The following is a 20,344-nucleotide window of genomic DNA, read 5'->3' as shown; positions in this document are numbered from 1 at the left end:
AAATGAGTTACTGACAACTTACTTAATTAATATCTAACTCCAAGAGTAGTACCACTCAATCTTATTGTCATGTCGAACTAAGTCCACCTACAAGGTTTACATGACAATCTTATGAGCTTCTCAAGGGGATATCATCAACCAAGATTACTAGGACATAGTTTCATTGTATAATCAACAACACACCATATAAATAATATCATTTCCCAACTTATCGGGCCTATTGATTTATCGAACTAAATCACACCCTTTGATAAATTAAAGATATAAATATTAAGTATACGTGCTTGTTATTATATCATGATTAAGAGTACACACTTCCATAATAATAGAGGTCTTGTTTTTTTAAAGAGATAGTATAAAAAGAAATTACCTAAAATGGTCCTGCTCAATACACTGAAAGTGTACTAGTGTAATTTTATAATCAAGATAAACTAATACCAAATTACATTACGACTATTCCAATGGTTTGTTCCTATCCATCTTAGTCGTGAGCTACAATTTATAACTTATAAGGAATTGATAACATGATCTTCTGTGTGTGACACCACACACCATGTTATCTACAATATAAATTAATTGAACAATTACACTTAGCAAATACATGTAGACATTTGACCAATGTGATTCTTTATTTCAAAGTAATGTTTACAAAAGGCTAGACTTTTAGTATACACTCTAACAATCTCCCACTTATACTAAAAGACTATGCTGCCATAAACACTGCCATACATCTGATTCTCATTCCTTCAACATGCCGATCAAAAGATTTTGTCGGAAGGGCCATAGTGAAAGGATCTGCCAGGTTATCTGCTGATGCAATCTTGGCGATAACAACTTCTCCTCACTTTACGATGTCTCGTATTAAGTGGTACTTGCGCTCTATGTGTTTACTCACCTTATGGGCTCATGGTTCCTTCGAGTTTGCTACTACACCGCTATTATCACAATAAATTATGATGATTTTGGGCAAACCAGGAATCATATCTAAGTCCATTAGGAAGTTCCTAAGCCATACAACTTCTTTGGCTGCCTCAGAGGCTGCCACATACTCAGCATCCATGGTCGAGTCTGAAACGCATTTCTGCTTAACACTCCTCCAAGCAATTGCTCCACCTCCTAAAGTGAATCTAAGAATTATAATGAAATATATCGCTATTCTTCTTTTTGCCATTCGACTTAGAAGTAGAAACATTTTTAGCAAAGTGAATCTATGAAGTATAACGAAATATACTTTCTGCTGCCTGAAGTTCTGTCAGAAGTTCCATCAACGTATAAGCATTTTTGTTCATGTTATAGTTTAGGCGAAAACTGCTCAAAACTTCTAGGTAGCGTTTGGAGAATAATATCGATCTGGGTTTCTCCATCGATTTCAGCTCCAAGGATCTGTATTTCGTTCAAATAAGCCATCATCTTTAGGATATGATTTCTTACGGGTGCCCCCTCTGACATGGTGGCTGTCATTAATTTTCTCATTGCCTCTTGCCTGGCAACCCGATTCTGGTGTCCGAAGAGTTCTTTGAGATTGTTCATCATATCATAAGCAGTTGGTAAGTCCTGATGCTGATGTTGTAGCACATTTGACATTGAAGCCAAAATGTAACACCGCGCCATCTCATCTGCTTTTACCCTTTTCTTATGATACTCAACCTCCTCTTCACTAGAATCACTATTAGGTGCATCAGGGCAGGTCTCTAACAGTACAAACTTATAGCCTTCAGCAATTAGGACAATGCCCAAGTTTCTTTTCCAATCTATGTAGTTGGGACCAGGAAGTTTGTTCTCTTTCAGTATAATAGCCAGTGGGTTGAAAGTCATCCTAAGAATCACAAAATAAACTTTTGGTCAAGACTCTAAATTTAGAATAATATTGATTCCTTAAACAATATTATTTAAATTTACCAACACCTCAAAACATCATGAATTTTGCATTCCACGTTAGTGTGGACGTATACAAAATCAAACATTTGTAGAGGAGAGTCTTACTCATTAATTTTATTATCTTGTCATCCTAACTTTATGACAAATAAAATTAATAGTTGGTATTCCTTTGGTCACACAAATAATAGCAATGACTCCATTGGGGAGGATACTATTAAATGTGCCTAAGTGTATACCATTACTTGATACTTAGTCCATTAAATAGGATTGTGCCCCTTCAGTTTGAGAAGATCACACACTCCTAAATAATTTCCTATAACCATCCATAAAGGAAGTTTGATCTAGTGATCTGCAAACAAACTCATTCGTTGTGGAGGGAGGCACTTAGAGCCAACACGCAAGTTTGTTGCATCACTTACAAACCAGTAATGGAGACCATGGAATTTATTTACTAATCCCTCTCCCACTTAGTTATTTAAGGTGAGAAATTTTAACATGCACACACAGATCACAGCAAATAAAGCAATAAATATAGAAATACAATTTTCCAACTATTATGGTCTTTTCCATCACTGTCCTCCGTGTGCTGCCAACCATAGCTGCTGCCATCTTTAGCCACCGCAATCGGGTCTAGTCACCGCATCTATCTTGCTTCTTTTTTTGCTACGCCTCTGGTCCACAAATAGTACCACACCTCGCAAGGATACGATCCGCGACAAAAATAGAATTTTACATATATCGATCCTATATTCCACAAAGGAATGTACATGTAATCTAGATCGAAACAAAAATTTTAAATCCTAAAACTAATACAGCTCCTGTTGTATTTAATACATACAATCATGCACACAAATAAAATTCCCTTGACATGTCCAAGGGTTCAATCACACACAATCTCTATAAGCCATAATAGTTGGAACCTACAACCACAGAGTTAACATATCCTACTATTATCCTGCCTAAATTATGTATGACATGTGCATAATTAATCTGAAAACCAAACACACAAAGGCAACCCCTATCTCTGATACCAATTGTTGGTTGCTACTAGAAATATCATACTGATTCCCTTGTACAAAAATTTTATACAAATCCTGAACTATTCCTAACAACCTATTGTGTTCTTTAGAAATTAAATTTGGAATCATAAACAGAACTTAACATTATTGATTCCAAATTCAACTTATCTGTTCTTAGTGGTTTAGACTTGGATCGCAAATAATGCTTAACATTATTGATCCAAATCCACCCATGTTACAAATTCAATTAAATATTAATTTCAGAGATTGACTTCCAGGTTAAACATGGCGAGGCACTAGGCCTTCTTGGGTATGGGAGCATCCACCACTTCCTAGACAAAGCCTTTCAACGAAATTTAATATTTAATTTCCTTATAGTAACCCTAGGTTTAACCAAAAAGAACAATCGAATCACAAATTCGAAAAACAAAAGAAAAACAAAATCGAAAACATAAATTCGATAACCTAGATTCATTAGCCTCTTGTGTTTGGTATTTCAAGATCTAAATAAAAGGATGAACTAGTTATGATGCGAAAACTAATAACTAGTTATACCTTTTATAGCTTCTAGAGCTCACGATCTTTTGCTATATTCCTCTTCTTATCTCGAACGTCGTGTGGGCGGCGATCAACCGAGATGAGAATCCAACCAAGCTTCCATCTTCTTCCAAGCAAGTTTCGGCCATCACAAGAACTCCAAGAGAAGATGAGGTTCGGCCACCACCACTAAGCTCCAAGGGATGCTAGAAACAAAGTCTCCTTTCTCTCCTTCTTCTCCAACCAAGATCTGGCCACCATAAGAAGTCCAAGAGAAGATGAGGTTCGACCACAAGAAGAAGAGAAGGAAAGGAAGAGGACCGGCCACACCAAGGAAGAAAAGAGAGAGGAATAGATGATAGGTTATTCTAAGGTGAGGCACCTTTTGTAACACCCATAGGATCCCTAACAATTTTATATGAATTTTTCCTATGATTAGAATAGGCTTTATGTAGATTTTTTTTCAAAAATAAAAGTAAATAGAACCAAAAAGAGGCATAACCAAGGTTTGAACCTTGAACCTCTTGTTAAGTGGGTGCAAGTGATAACCAGTGGCCCCAGCAGGGGTGTGCTGTTAAGAAGAGAAGGGAAATTGTAGTTAAGGGTGGTGAAAGTGAAGACCCTTAACTTAGAAGGAAAAGTTTGAGTTTCCTTCTTTCTTCTCAATGAGAAGATGGTTTTTCCTTCTTCCTTCATTTTTACATAAATAAGAGAAAGGAAAGGAAAACTTCATTTTTTCTCCTTTCTTCCTCCTCCTTCCTTCTCCCACCGAAATTCCCAAGCCATTTCTTCATTTGCCGAAACCAAGCTAAAGGGGGGTCTTCTTCCTAGGCAAACTTCTTAACAAGGGTATTGTTCTTTAGCGAAAGGATATAAGTATTTCCTCACCTGCAGTACAAGTAGCTTTCGTATGCTTTATGCTTAAAGGTTACTTGAAAAACCTAGGATCTTACCTTTAGGTTTTGTCCAAGAATAGAGAAAAGGTTTAGAGAAAAGTTTTGAAACCTAACTATGCTTGTTCATGATCTCTATTGATGTATGATCTCCTATATGATGTTAGTTTAAGTTTTGATGATTTATATTGCTTGAAAAACCTAGAACCTTACCTTTAGGTTTCGGCCAAGAATAGAGAAAAGGTTTAGAGAAAATTTTTTAGACCTAAATTATGTTTCTTATGCTTTCCCATGATGTATGATCTTCTATATATTGTTAGGTTAAGTTTCCATGCCTTATATTGCTTTAAAAACCTAAAGCATTACCTTTGGGTTTCAGCCAAAGAAATGAAAAAAAAAGGTTATAAAAAGTCTTTAGACCTAAATTATGTTTGCTTATGTTCCTCATGATGTATGATCTTCTAGATAGTGTTAGTTTAAGTTTCCATGCCTTATGTTGCATAAAAAAAAATTAGAATTATAATATTGCTTTATGGTAGCATACGAATTTTATACCTAGATGACGGTTAAAGGAATACTACTTTATGTTAAATGCGTGATTCATGTTTTGTGAGTAGGAAAGAATCTTACTAAGCCTATGGCTTACAGTTTAATTTCCCTTGTACTGCAGAGAAAGGAAAAGAATGGTTAAACTAAAAGGGGAGCAGCAGGAAGGGCAAGGATGTGTGTGGCAATGGCATGGTGTAATAGATCTGCTTTATGCTTATATGTTTTAAAACTTTACATGTGATCCTATTTTGCTACATGATGCTTTTGATGGTGCATACTCATTATGAACTTTTGTTTCCATGTTCCATGTTAGTATGCTTTATGATAATGGACATGCTTATATGATAACATGAAATATGATAAAATGATTATTAGTTTTCATTTATTTACTTCCACTGCCATGTACGCATACATATGTATGTATGTTTATGTTTTATGTTTCAAGTAACCCCGTCCTTTGTAAGCAGCTGAGGGGCGGGCGTTACACCTCTACCCTCTCTTTTATATTCCTTGGTCTTGACAAATAAGGAAAATTTAAATAAAACCTTCCTTATCGTCTTTGCCAATGAAAGGAAAATTTAATTAAAATTTCCTTTCTTGTTTCTATTTGGCCGACCACCTCAACATTCTCCACACAAGGAAAGTTTTAAACAAAAATTAAAACTTCCTAATTTGTTTCCGAAAATTTTTAAAATAAAAAATTCTCTTTAAAAAATTCCCTTCATGGTTGGTTATAAAAGGAAACTTTTATAAATTAAAATCTCTCTATTAAAACATGTGAATGATTTACAAAAAGAAAAGTTTTCTCTAAAATTAAAATCTTCCTTTTAACTACAAATAAGGAAAGATACCAAATCTTTCTCTTAATCTTTTGTAAAAACTATAAAATGAAAATTTTAAATTTTAAAACTCTCTTTTAAAATCATGAGGATGGTTAAAAAAGGAATGTTTTATCAAAAATTAAAATCTTTCTTTTAACTACAAATAAGGAAAGATATCAAACCTTTCTGTTAATCTTTTGTAGAAAACTATAAAAGAAAATATTTAAATTTTAAACTCTCTTTTAAAACCATGGATTCCACATAAGAAAATATTTTAAAAATAAAATCCTTTTAATTTATTTTGGCCGGCCACCTAAGCTTGGGTTCAAGCTAGGGCCGGCCACCAACTTACCTTGGTGTGGCCGTCCCTAGCTTGGGCTCCAAGCTAGGCTTGGCCGGCCATCTTAAGGTGGATAAGAAGGTGGGTCTGGGTGGGTATAAGACTTTATAAATAAGAGGCTACGACAGGGACCGAGAGGAGGAATTAGTTTTGGTCTCCCGATGAACTTGAGCTTCCCGTATTTACCCTGAACACCCAACTCGAGTTCATCAATAATAACTCATACCACAAAAGAGTTATTATTGAACTACCGCACCAATCCCATATTACTATATGAGCTCCTTTTTATCATGAGTGTGTTATTCTCCCTGTGTTTAAGATATCGGATGTCCACTAATTAAATGAGTTACTGACAACTCACTTAATTAATATCTAACTCCAAGAGTAGTACCACTCAACCTTATTGTCATGTCGAACTAAGTCCACCTACAGGGTTTACATGACAATTCTTATGAGCTCCTCAAGGAGACATCATCAACCTAGATTATTAGGACATAGTTTTATTCTATAATCAATAATACAACATATAAATAATATCATTTCCCAACTTATCGGGCCTATTGATTTATCGAACTAAATCGCACACTTTTATCAATTAAAGAAATAAATATTAAGTATACGTGTTTGTTATTATATCATGATTAAGAGTACACACTTGCATAATAATAGAGGTCTTATTCTTTTAAAGAGTCAGTATAAAAAGAAACTAGCTCAAATGGTCCTGCTAAATACACTTAAAGTGTACTAGTGTAATTTTATAATCAAGATAAACTAATACCAAATTACACTACGACTATTCCAATGGTTTGTTCCTATCCATCATAGTCATGAGCTATAATTTATAACTTATAAGAAACTGATAACATGATCTTCTGTGTGTGACACCACACACCATGTTATATACAATATAAATTAATTGAACAACTACACTTAGATATAAATGTAGACATTTGACCAATGTGATTCTTTATTTCAAAGTAAATGTTTACAAAAAGCTAGGCTTTTAGTATACACTCTAACATCTCTTGCTCATGCTCTTGTGTTCTCTCGCCTTTTGTGTTGCAACACGCTGAGATTTGTTCTTCATTTCTTATAGACAACATTTAAAGTAACATTTTCATTTGTTTTATTATACTTAATTTTTTTAGATTCATTTTATGTAAGTTTTTTTTATCTCTAGAGGCTATCCAAAAAGGATAAATTAGAAATAAAAATCATATTTTATAACTACTATGTGTGTTTATATTTTTTGTTTGATTGATTAACTGCTTGCATGCTTAACTGTTAACTAAATAAATTGCATGCTTATATTATCTTATCTTATATGATTGAATCAATCTAAGTAAATTTTATTTTCATTGTACTACTCTGATTGATTTAACTATTTTTAAATATCTACCTATTTAAAAAATTTTAACGCTATTCACTTCCTGCTTTTAGCATTGAATTTGATCCGATAATATTTACATTTCATTGTTAGTAATTATAGTGACCTTGTTAAGCTCATATTAAAACTAGTATAAATTGGTATATAGATGAATAATTTTATTTACCCCTAGCTATTGGACCACGGATCCCATCAAACACAGTCCCCTTGGTTGGGTCTAGTGGCTAGTGTTAGTTAGAGCCCTAGAGCCAATCATATGATGATTGTTGTATGGACTCGATGTATCATATTCCTATATGTTTATAAAGTCATTTTTTTATGGTTATTATACTTACCTGTATTGGTGCCAAATAATTATGTATAATATCGTCCTTGAGTAGAAGGTTCTTATCTATATCAATCGATTGGTTGAATCGATAGTGAGATGATATAGAGAATACTACTCTTAATCATTCCTAGTCAAGTATTAACATTCAAGGACAATGTTAATGCGCTATGATTAGCATATAGGTCAACTCGATGACTTGATCTCACAAGTCATGGATATAGAGATATCAAGTTGACACATGTGTATGCATTGGAGAAAGTATACTGAATGACCCGCCATGAGAAAATATCATGGATTATTATATGAGTGTCATATACTTTCTCATGTGACTATTAGTATAACTATTAGTCCTTGGACCTGAAGTAACCATAGTTCCCTACATAAGGAGTTGCATACTTTGGCCTCGTCAAACATCACCCGTAACTTGGTGGACTATAAAGGCGATTATTGGGTATGCAACAAATTATGCGGAGGGATGTGAATGATGTAGATGAGATCTATCCCTCCTATATGACGGGAGAGACATTATGATTCTTGATAGAGTGAGACCACTAAGTACATGGCCATGCCCAAGTGGGTCAATATGAGATATTGAGCTCATTTGATTAGAGTGAGTCTACTTGGAGTTCAAGATATAGATTGATTAGAGGATGACATGGTCTATGCCTCAATTGATCAATCTAGATGTCAAGGATAGAAGGACATTGTCATATATTGTGAGAGTCACAATTAGTAGTCACAAGGTGATGTTGGATCTCAACATTCTTGTAACTTGGGTAGTAATGATGTGTTGCTAGATACCACTCATTACTTATGTTTCTAAATGGGTTTAGGAACATTGCCAACGTTACAAGAACTTATAGGGTCACACACAAAGGGCAATTAGATGGAGATTAGGTTCATTTGATGAACCTAGAGGTTTAGGTTCATGTGATGAACCAAATTGGATTAAGAGTAATCCAAATTAAACTAATTAAGTTGGACTCAATTTGATTCATGTGTCCAATGAGTTTAATTTAGATTATGATTCATTGAGTCAATTTAATTCAATGAATAGAGATTCATTAAATGAAAATTGACTTGAATCAAAGGTTGGATGTGTTCAACCATGGGAGATAAGAGGTCAAGTTTGACTTGACTAGAGAGGGAAGATGAAGGGTCAAGTTTGACTTGACCATTTGCCTCCTCATTTGTGACATGGCATGGGGCTGGCCAATGATGGTGTTCCACATCATCAAAGCTAGCTCAAGAGTGTGCCACCTCATGAGGAAAACCATGAGCCATGACTCTTGGTCTTCCATGAGTGGCCGACCACTTAAAGAGGAGAGGGGTTACAAGTGTGTGAATAATTTTTTGTGTGCTCATTCAAGTGATCTTCCTCCTCCTTTCTTCTTCCCTCTCCCTCTCATCCTTGCCATGACTTTTAAGGGTGCTAGTACAATCTTAGTTTGTTCTCTCCATCTCTAGTTCGTGTGGATACTTCTAGAGGTGTGTCCGCTTGAACACACTTGAGATCCGAAGAACTTTGGACGAGCGGGATTTGCGAAGGGCTTCGCTTCAAAGGTATATCCCTTGACATGTAGATCTTAAGTAGATCTAGAGTAGAAAAACTAAGTACATGGAAAAAATTTATCTTCGCACGAATCCAATGGCTAAGAACTTCGGGGTTTCTGCAACGCAAAAAGCGATTTTTACGGCCCGAAAGTTCTAACAGTGGTATCAGAGCCACGTGCGAAGCATGTACTTGATTTTATTTTAATTTTTATGAAAAATTACAGATCTGTAAGTTTACAATTTTTATGGTTTTGATGAGTATTTTTCTCGTAGAGGCAAAGCAACGAGTGCTAGGACACTTGTAGGCTTCGACTACCGAGAAAAATTTTCTGAAACGGCAAGTTCTCGCCCAAACTGTTTTGGGACATCAGCTTAAGATGTTGTTAGATCATAGTAGGACACTCGTGATACTCATTTCATGAGAAGGGGTGCTGCCCCTAGCCCCGCAAGGGGCATTGTCTCGCGATCACGCCCGAAAATCGCTAAACGGGACCGCCAGGAAATTATAAATTATAAAATTGTGAAAACATTAGTAAAATTACATAAATTTATGTAAAATACATAATTTAGAATTATGTATGATTTTGTGATGGTCAAGGCCCAAAAACCCAATTTGATTAGACAAAGTGTGTTGTAATTCATAATATGGCTTACGTGCCATTTTTGTATGTTGTGTGTGTTGTATTTGTTATATGCGACCTGCGCATCATACCTCTCCTTTTATATTTCTATTGTAAAATAGTTTTAGACTCGAGTGTAACTCGAGTTTCATATTTGTAATGTACAAAAATGGAGCGGTGGAAGGTCCACTCGAGAAGGAACGACGAGGAGGGTGCGAGCAACACATGGCGGTCAAAGGGAGGAGCTTGAAAAAGCTGTTGACCCTAGGTTGACCGTCCGATCTTCTCATTGGCTTGAGAAGATTGTAGTAGGGCCATGACCTAATCAAAATTTAATTATTCATTGCTTGTGTGTATGTGATGCATGCTAGTGTAGGATAATTAGTGCCTTGATGCGTATATGATACACATTAACAATTAGATTAGATCTTAATCAAATCAACTCTAAATGCCTACCAAGTTCTGATACCCATCACTACCTCAATCATTTGTTGTTGTTGAATCTACCAAAGCAGAGGAATGCATATTATCTTGTAGGGTGCAGAGGGGCAATCTTGGTCCCGCCTATCAAAGCTTGGGAGAGTACAAACTTAATTAGATTGAGTATAACTAGTTAACTCAATTGGATTGGGCATAACTATAGGCATTTTTCAATGGTTGGAAGATAGGACAAAATCACATTTATATTAAATTTTGGGTGATTTAGCCAAAGCTAACTGAAGTTTTAATATAAGTGAGGATCTTGATCCTATAAACAAGAGTTGCATAGAGATATAATTGGTAATTAGTTACCTACCGATCATACTAAGTCTTGGGCGATTTAGCCAAAGCTAACTCAAGGCGTAGTATAATGTGGATCTTGTTCCACAAGAATTATAGCTAGTTGGAAGAATCTAGTAAGTGTGGTTTGACCACATCTATGACTTGATTCTACAAAAGGTTCTATAATTCAGTGGGAGCATCATTTAATTAAAGGCCTAATTAAATGCTATTTGGAATATGATATTTATTTTTTGCATTATTTCTGTTGTAGATTGCCATGTCGACAAATACGAACACCTTCTCCCTGCGTTATGTCCTTGACAAGGACAAGCTCAATGGAGCTAATTTCCTGGACTGGTACAGGAATCTGAGAATTATTCTCACTCAAGAGAGAAAAATGTACGTCCTGGAGCAGCCCATTCCGGAGGCATCTCCTGCCACTGCCACGCGAGCTGATCGAGATGCTTACAAGATGCATTAAGATGACGCATTAGAAGTGTCATGCCTCATGCTCACAACCATGAACTCAGAGCTTCAGAAGCAACATGAGTTGATGGGAACTTATGATATGGTTGAACATCTTCGTCAACTATAACAAGGACAAGCAAGGCACGAGATATTCGAGATCTCCAAGGCACTGTTTTAGTGCAAGATGCAAGATGGGACTCCCGTAGGTCCATATGTGCTCAAGATGATTGGGTACATAGAAAACCTACAGAGGTTGGGATTCCCACTTGGCGAAGAGCTGGCCACAGACTTGATCTTGCAATCCTTGGCAGAGAGCTACAGTCAATTTGTCATGAATTACAACATGAACGAAATTGATAAGCCACTGCCCAAGCTGCTAAGTATGTTGAGAACTACTGAGCTAAACCTTAAGAAGGTAAAACCCAACCCCATTTTGATGGTGCAAAAGCATAAAGGCAAGGGCAAGCCTAAAGGTAAGGGAAAGTAACAAGCCAAGGGCAAAGGCAAGGCACTGAAACCTAAAGGAGGGGTTGGCAAGGATGCTACCTACATCCACTGTGATCAGACCAGACACTTGAAGAGGAACTGCAAAGTATAGCTGGAAGATCTCAAGAAGAAGAGAAGAAAGACTTCTACTTCAGGTATATATGTTATAGAAGTCAATCTATTTATTTCTGCATCATGACTATTGGATATTAGATGTGCTTCTCACATTTGTACTAATGTGCAGGCACTGAGAAATAGCAGGGCATTGACAAGGGCGAGGTGGACCTACGAGTTGGCAATGGAGCACGGGATGCTGCTGTTGCTGTAGGGACTTACTATCTATCTCTACCCTCTAGGCTTGTACTAGAATTAGATGAATGTTGTTATATGCCTGCTCTTACCAAGAACATCATTTCAGTTCCTTATTTAGACAAGAAAGGTTTTTCGTTTATAATAAAGAACAAAATGTTGTTCCGTTTATTTAAACGATATGTTCTATTCTAGTTCACCTCTGATCAACGGACTCTACATTCTAGACTTAGAGAACCCCATCTATAACATAAGTACCAAAAGGTTCAAGTCAAATGAAATGAACCAAACCTATCTCTGGCATTGCCGCTTAGGTCATATAAATGACAAACGCTTATCCCAGCTCCATAAATATGGTTTGCTGGACTCATTTGATTTTGAATCATATGAGACATGCGAGTCATGCCTATTGGGCAAGATAACCAAGACTCTCTTTAGTGGAGACAGCGAGAGAGCGACTGACTTGCTAGGACTTATACATAGTGATGTATGTGGCCCTTTCAATGTCACTGCCAGAGGTGGTTATAGGAACTTCCTTACATTTACTGATGACTTCAGTAGATATGGTTATGTGTATTTGATGACGCATAAGTCTGAATCCTTTGAAAAGTTCAATGCATTCAAGAATGAAGTACAAAACCAGCTTGGCAAAAGTATTAAGATACTTCGATCAGATCGAGGTGGTGAATACCTTAGCCATGAGTTTCATGACTATCTAGCTGAGTGTGGAATTCTATCCCAACTCACTCCTTCTGGAACACCACAGTGGAATGGTGTATCTGAAAGGAGAAATCGTACCCTATTAGATATGGTGCGATCTATGATGAGTCACACGGATCTTCCTATATCTCTTTGGGGCTATGCTTTAGATACAGCAACCTTCATACTTAACCATGTTCCATCCAAGGCTGTGATAAAGACACCATATAGGATATGGACTGGGAGAGATGCCCAGGTGTCTTTTATAAGGATTTGGGGTTGTGAGACTTACGTTCGACATCAAGTTTCGGACAAATTGAGACCCAAATCTGATATGTGCTATTTTATAGGATATCCCAAGGAAATGAAGGGATATTACTTCTACATTCCCAATCAACACAAAGTAGTTGTGGCTAAAGCTGGGATATTTCTAGAAAGGGATTTGTTTCTAGAAAAACTAGTGGGAGTACGTTCAATCTTGAAGAAGATCAGGATATGGACCATGGCACTGAAGCCTTGATGGAAGTTAAACTGGAACACAAAGTGTTTTGAATGATGAGATTGTTCCACAAGGAGTTGAGGAACAACAACCAGTTCAAGTAGACCTACCTCTTCGCAGGTCTAATAGGGTACGTCGTTAGCCTGAGAGATACTCATTTCTCTTGTCTGACCATGATGACGTTATGCTCGTTGAGAATGAGCCTAACTCCTATCAGGAAGCTGTGATGAGCCCAGATTCTGAGAAATGTCTAGAGGTCATGAGATCCGAGATGGAATCCATGTACACCAACCAAGTATGGACTTTGGTTGATCCACCTGAACGGGTCAAACCCATTGGGTGTATGTGGGTCTTTAAGAGAAAGACTGAAATGGATGGACTTATATATAAGGGTCATCTGGTAGCTAAAGGTTTCAAGCAAATTCATGGTATTGATTATGATGAAACTTTTTCTCCAGTAGCGATGTTTAAGTTCATTCGGATCATGCTTGCTATTGCAGCATACCACAATTATGAGATCTGGCAGATGGATGTCAAAACCGCATTTCTGAATGGAAACTTGCTCGATAATGTGTACATGACACAACCTGAGGGTTTTGTAGATCCACAACATATTAGCAGAGTATGCAAGCTGCGTAAGTCCATTTATGGACTAAAGCAATCTTCTTGGAGTTGGAATCTTCGATTCGATGATGCAATCAAACAGTTTGATTTCATCAAGAATGAAGATGAACCCTATGTCTACAAGAAGGTTGTTAGGAGCACAGTTGTCTTCCTTGTATTGTATGTGGATAACATACTACTCATTGGGAATGACATACCTTTGCTACAGTCTGTAAAGACTTAGCTAGGGAATTATTTCTCAATGAAGGACTTAGGTGAAGTAGCCAGTATTCTAAGCATAAAGATCTATAGAGATAGATCTAAGAGATTGCTTGACTTAAGTCAAAGTATATATATTGACAAGGTATTACTACGGTTTGCCATTCAGAATTTCAAGAAAGGATTTCTACCAATGTCACATTGTGTGAGTCTTTTGAATACTCAAGGTCCCTCTTCTAGAGAGGAGAGAGACCGCATGGATAAGATCCCTTATGCTTCAACCATAGGATCTATTATGTACGCCATGCTATGTACTCGTCCTGATGTTTCGTATGCTTTGAGCATGACAAGCAGATACCAGTCAGATCCGGGTGAAGGTCACTGGATAGCAGTCAAGAATATTCTTAAGTACTTAAGAAGGACTAAAGAATATTTATTGATATTTGGAGGCGATGGCGAGCTAGCTGTAAAGGGTTACAGTGATGCCAGCTTCCAAACTGACCAGGATAATTATAGATCGTAGTCTGGGTTTGTGTTTTTCTTGAATGGAGGTGTTGTGAGCTGGAAGAGTTCGAAGCAGGACACAGTTGCTGATTCTATAACAGAGGCCGAGTATATTGCTGCATCAGAAGTAGCAAAGGAGGTAGTTTGGATCCGTAAGTTCATTACTGAGCTTGGGGTGGTTCCTAGCATAGCAGATCCTATAGAGCTCTATTGTGACAACAATGGAGCAATTGCGCAGGCTAAGGAACCTCGCTCACACCAGCGGACCAACCACATACTACGACGCTTCCATCTCATTTGAGAGATCATCGATAGAGGAGATATGAAGATTTGTAGAGTACCCATAGAGGCTAACGTCGCTGATCCCATAACTGATTGGCACTAGTGCTAGTGGGAAATTGTAAATTAAAGCCCTAGAGCCAATCATATGATGATTGTTGTATGGACTCGATGTATCATATTCCTATATATTTATAAAAGCATTCTTTATGGTTATTATACTTACCTGTATTGGTGCCAAATAACTAAGTATAATATCATCCTTGAGTAGAAAGTTCTTATCTATATCAATTGATTGGTTGAATAGATAGTGAGATGATATAGAGAACACTACTCTTAATCATTCCTAGTCAAGTATTAACATTCAGGAACAATGTTAATGCACTAAGACTAGCATGTAGGTTAACTCGATGACTTGATCTCACAAGTCATGGATATAGATATATCAAGTTGACACATGGGTATGCATTGGAGAATGTATACTGAATGACCCGCCATGAGAAAATATTATGGATCATTATATGAGTATCATATACTTTCTCATGTGACTATTAGTATAACTATTAGTCCTTGGATCTGAAGTCACCATAGTTCCCTACATAAGAAGTTGCATACTTTGGCTTCGTCAAACGTCACCCGTAACTGGGTGGACTATAAAGGCGATGTTAGCTAGAGCCCTAGAGCCAATCATTTGATGATTGTATTTTGGACTTGTTGTATCATATTCTATATAAATAAAGGTATTTGGTTTTTGGTTATTATATTTACTTGTATTGGTGCCAAATAAACTAAGTATAATAACGTCCTTGAGTAGAAGGTTCTTACTTATATCAATCGATTGGTTGAATCGATAGTGAGATGATATAGGGAACACTACTCTTAATCATTCCTAGTCAAGTATTAACATTCAGGGACAATGTTAATGCAATAAGACTAGCATGTAGGTCAACTCGATGACTTGATCTCACAAGTCATGGATATAGAGATATCAAGTTGACACATGGGTATGCATTGGAGAATGTATACTGAATGACCCGCCATGAGAAAGTATCATGGATTGTTATAGAGTGTCATATACTTTCTCATGTGGCTATTAGTATGACTACTAGTCCTTAGACCTGAAGTCACCATGGATCCCTACATAAGGAGTTATGTACTTTAGTTTCGTCAAATGTCACCCGTAACTGGGTGGACTATAAAGGTGATTACTGGGTATGTAACAAATTATGCGAAGGGATGTGAGTGATGTAGATGAGATCTATCCCTCCTATATGACGGGAGTGACATCGATATTCTTGTTAGAGTGAGACCACGAAGTGCATGGCCATGCCCAAATGAGTCAATATGAGATATTGAGCTCATTTGATTAAGTGAGTCTACTTGGAGTTCAAGATTTAGATTGGTCAGAGGATGACACGGTCTATGCCTCAAATTGATCAATCTAAATGTCTAGGATAGAAGGACACATGTCATATATTGTGAGAGTCACAATTAGTAGTCACAAGGTGATGTTGGATCTCAACATTCTTGTAACTTGGGTAGTAATGATGTATTGCTAGATACCGCTCATTACTTATGCTTCTAAATGAGTTTAGGGGCATTTCCAACGTTACAAGAACCTATTGGGTCACACAAAAAGAACAAGTGGATGGAGATTAGGTTCATATGATGAACGAAGAGGATTAGATTCATGTGATGAATCAAATTGGATTAAGAGTAATCCTAATTGGGCTAATTGAGTTGGACCCAAGTTGATTCATGTCTTCAATGAGTCTAATTTATATTATGACTCATTGAATCAATTTAATTAAATGAATTAGATTCATTATATTAAATTAGCTTGAATTAAATGGTTGGATTAGATCATTCATGAAAGAGATTAAGTCAAGTTTGACTTGACTTGAGAGGAAGAGGAAGAGTCAAGTTTTACTTGACTTTATGCCACATCATTTGTGACTTGGCATTAGGAGAACTAATGATGATGTGCCACATCATCACATGTGTAACCTCATGGAGGTTACAACTATTCTCTTTAATGGCCTCCACATTAATTGTGATTAATGTGAAGGGGGTTACAACACTTGTAGTGGCCGGCCACTTGATGGAAAAAGAGAAGTTTTCTTTTGGTGAGTAACTCTCATTCAAGTCATCTTCCTCGTCCTAAGCTCTCGTCTTGCTCCTTCTCTTCTCTTGGTCATGGGTTTCAAGCAAGGGAGAAGAAAGGAGAGTGAATCTAATCCAAGAAGAAAGGTTAGTGAAAGTCACATAGAGCTTTTTGAGGAGTGTGTTCTCTTCTTTTCTTTTCTTCTTCTTTTCATTCCCATCCGAGAGCCCTAGAAAGTGCTAGCACACTTGTGGTGCTCTCTTCTCCATCCTTGTGTGTTAGAGAACACATCTTGTTCATGTGGATACTTCTAGAGGATTGTCTACGTTGACAATCTTGAGATCCGGTGTATCTTGGACTTGCGGATTACGAAGGGCTTTGCTTCAAAGGTATAACCTTTTTCCCTTGTAGATCTAAGTGTAGATTATGGTAAACTCATACTCGTAGTTTTTCAAAAAATTTTGGCGATTACTGGGTATGTAACAAATTATGTGGAGGGATGTAAATGATGTAGATGGGATCTATCCCTCCTATATGACGGGAGAGACATCATGATTCTTGATAGAGTGAGACCACTAAGTGCATGGCCATGCCCAAGTGAGTCAATATGAGATATTGAGCTCATTTGATTAGAGTGAATCTACTTGGAGTTCAAGATATAGATTGATTAGAGGATGACACGGTCTATGCCTCAATTGATCAATCTAGATGTCAAGGATAGAAGGACATTGTCATATATTGTGAGAGTCACAATTAGTAGTCACAAGGTGATGTTGGATCTTAACATTCTTGTAACTTGGGTAGTAATGATGTGTTGTTAGATACCGCTCATTACCTATGTTTCTAAATGGGTTTAGGAACATTGCCAACGTTACAAGAACCTATAGGGTCACACACAAAGGGCAATTAGATGGAGATTAGGTTCATTTGATGAACCTAGAGGATTAGGTTCATTTGATGAACCTAGAGGATTAGGTTCATGTGATGAACCAAATTGGATTAAGAGTAATCCAAATTAAACTAATTGAGTTAGACTCAATTTGATTCATGTGTTCAATGAGTCTAATTTAGATTATGATTCATTGAGTTAATTTAATTCAATGAATAGAGATTCATTAAATCAAAATTGACTTGAATCAAAGGTTGGATTTGTTCAACCATGGGTGATAAGAGGTCAAGTTTGACTTGACTTGAGAGGGAAGATGAAGGGTCAAGTTTGACTTGACCATTTGCCTCCTCATTTGTGACATGGCATGGGGCCGACCAATGATGGTGGTCCACATCATCTAAGCTAGCTCAAGTGTATGCCACCTCATGAGGAAAACCAAGAGCCATGACTCTTGGTCTTCCATCAGTGGTCGGCCACTTAAGAGGAGAGGAGTTACAATTGTGTGTATAATTTTTGGTGTGCTCATTCAAGTGATCTTCCTCCTCCTCTCTTCTTCCTTCTCCCTCTCATCCTTGCCGTGACTTCTAAGGGTGCTAGGACACTCTTAGTTTTTTTCTCTCCATCTCTTGTTCGTGTGGATACTTCTAGAGGTGTGTCCGCTTGAACACACTTGAGATCCGAAGAACCTTGGACGAGTGGGATTTACGAAGGGCTTCGCTTCAAAGGTATATCCCTTGACATGTAGATCTAAAGTAGATCTAGAGTAGAAAAACTAAGTACATGAAAAAATTTTATCTTCGTACGAATCCAATGGCTAAGAACTTCGAGGTTTCTGCAACGCAAAAAATGGTTTTTGCGGGCCGAAAGTTCTAATAGCTAGTACATGAGGTGTTGCCATCATGAGGTCTAGGGTTCGAATCTCGGCAAAGCCGAGGTAAATGGCTTCTTTATGTGCTAGTCACTATTCCAAAGGCTAGTAGCCGCCCATGATTTACCTCCTTCGTGTTGGCCCTGTGACAGGTCTTCATGCTAAACGTTCGCTCCACGACCTGTCCAGACTTCCACCTGGTCTGCAACCACCAGGATTTTCACCTAGAGTCCCCAACTCTAGGATTTCTCCCAAATTACTCGATCCGCCAACACTTCGCCCAATCCCTTAGATCAAGACTTCGTACCTAACCGTAGTTAGGACTTTCCACCTGCCTAGAGTCCACTAGGACTTTTACCTAAGACAACTTAGGACTTTCCTGTAAGATCATTCACACTTGTTAGACAACCAGTAACCTTAACTTTGAACTCTTTACCATAATCAAAACACAGGTTCTATTATCTGATGCTCCTTGCACCAACAATTTCTCCCTTTTTGATTATGACAACCTATTTCAAAGTTAAGTAAAACAAAAATTAATATAACATTAGGATTTAGAGCATAAGCATAAGTTAAACAATTTGACAAAAAAAATCTTTATGCTCCCCCTTAAAAACTTATATGTTTAACTTAACATTAATCTTTCTCTCCCCCTTTGATATATATCAAAAAGATATAAAGTCAGAGAGAAAATTAATTTATAAAGATAGTTATCAACACCGTCGACATGAAAGAAAATACTGAATTCTTAATATGAGTTCCTGAATTTATTTGCAAACAAACAGCTACTAGACTATGCGGAAAGGTAAACCAAAGTAGGTCTTCGGGTTGTAATGCCATGGTCTCGAGCTGGCTCATGGTCATTGCCTCCTGCCTCATTCATCTTATTTCCTAAAAAAAATAAAGTGATAATCTATGAGTCGAGAGACTCAACATATTTTGAACCGTGTTATGCAATAGGTAGCGCCCATAATCTAGTGTACTATAGGGTACTCGAGCTAGGTAACTTAGGACTTACTTATTGGCATATTATGGGCATGAGCACAAGCATTGACATAGGCATACAAACATACGCATACGCATAAGCATGTAAATAACTAAGCATGTAAATGACTCAGCATGTAATAGACATAATGATGAACATGCGAATAAACATAGGCATAAGCATACTTACATGACATAAACATATATACTATAGATGAACAGAAACATAAGCATAAGCATGTAAATAAGTAAGCATGAGATAGACATACTCATGAGCATGTATAAACATAGGTGATCCTGTCTGAGAGCTTACGAGATGAAGCACTAGGCGACGATGGGTGATGGCGGGTTCTGATACCGATGAACAAGAGAGGATCCAAGAAAACCACAATGAACCTCACTCACACTTGAGGATAAGATAACTAATCTGAGAAAACCAAAGCGGATCTTATGAATGATACCTCACAAAAGGGAATGCCGGTGAGATGGCTCCAAGGATCAGAAGAAACTTGACAATCTGATGGATGAAGCGATCTCGTGATCCTGCACATAATGAGACTAACTGACAAAGCATTAGTGACCTAAGACCGGGGTAGGAATCCCTGGCTAGGCCCTCCGACACTCAAGTTAGCCTCTGGTGAGAAGAAGAAATAATGTGGAAGAAGATGAAAATTAAGGTTTGAGTTGTGTAAGAATGATTACCTCCTTGGCCAGTGGAAAGGTTCCCTTTTTATACCACCTCACT

This window comes from Zingiber officinale, chromosome 4A (genome assembly GCF_018446385.1).
Source record: "Zingiber officinale cultivar Zhangliang chromosome 4A, Zo_v1.1, whole genome shotgun sequence".
NCBI classification, from domain to species: domain Eukaryota; kingdom Viridiplantae; phylum Streptophyta; class Magnoliopsida; order Zingiberales; family Zingiberaceae; genus Zingiber; species Zingiber officinale.
Note: the sequence above shows the minus strand (reverse complement) of the source record.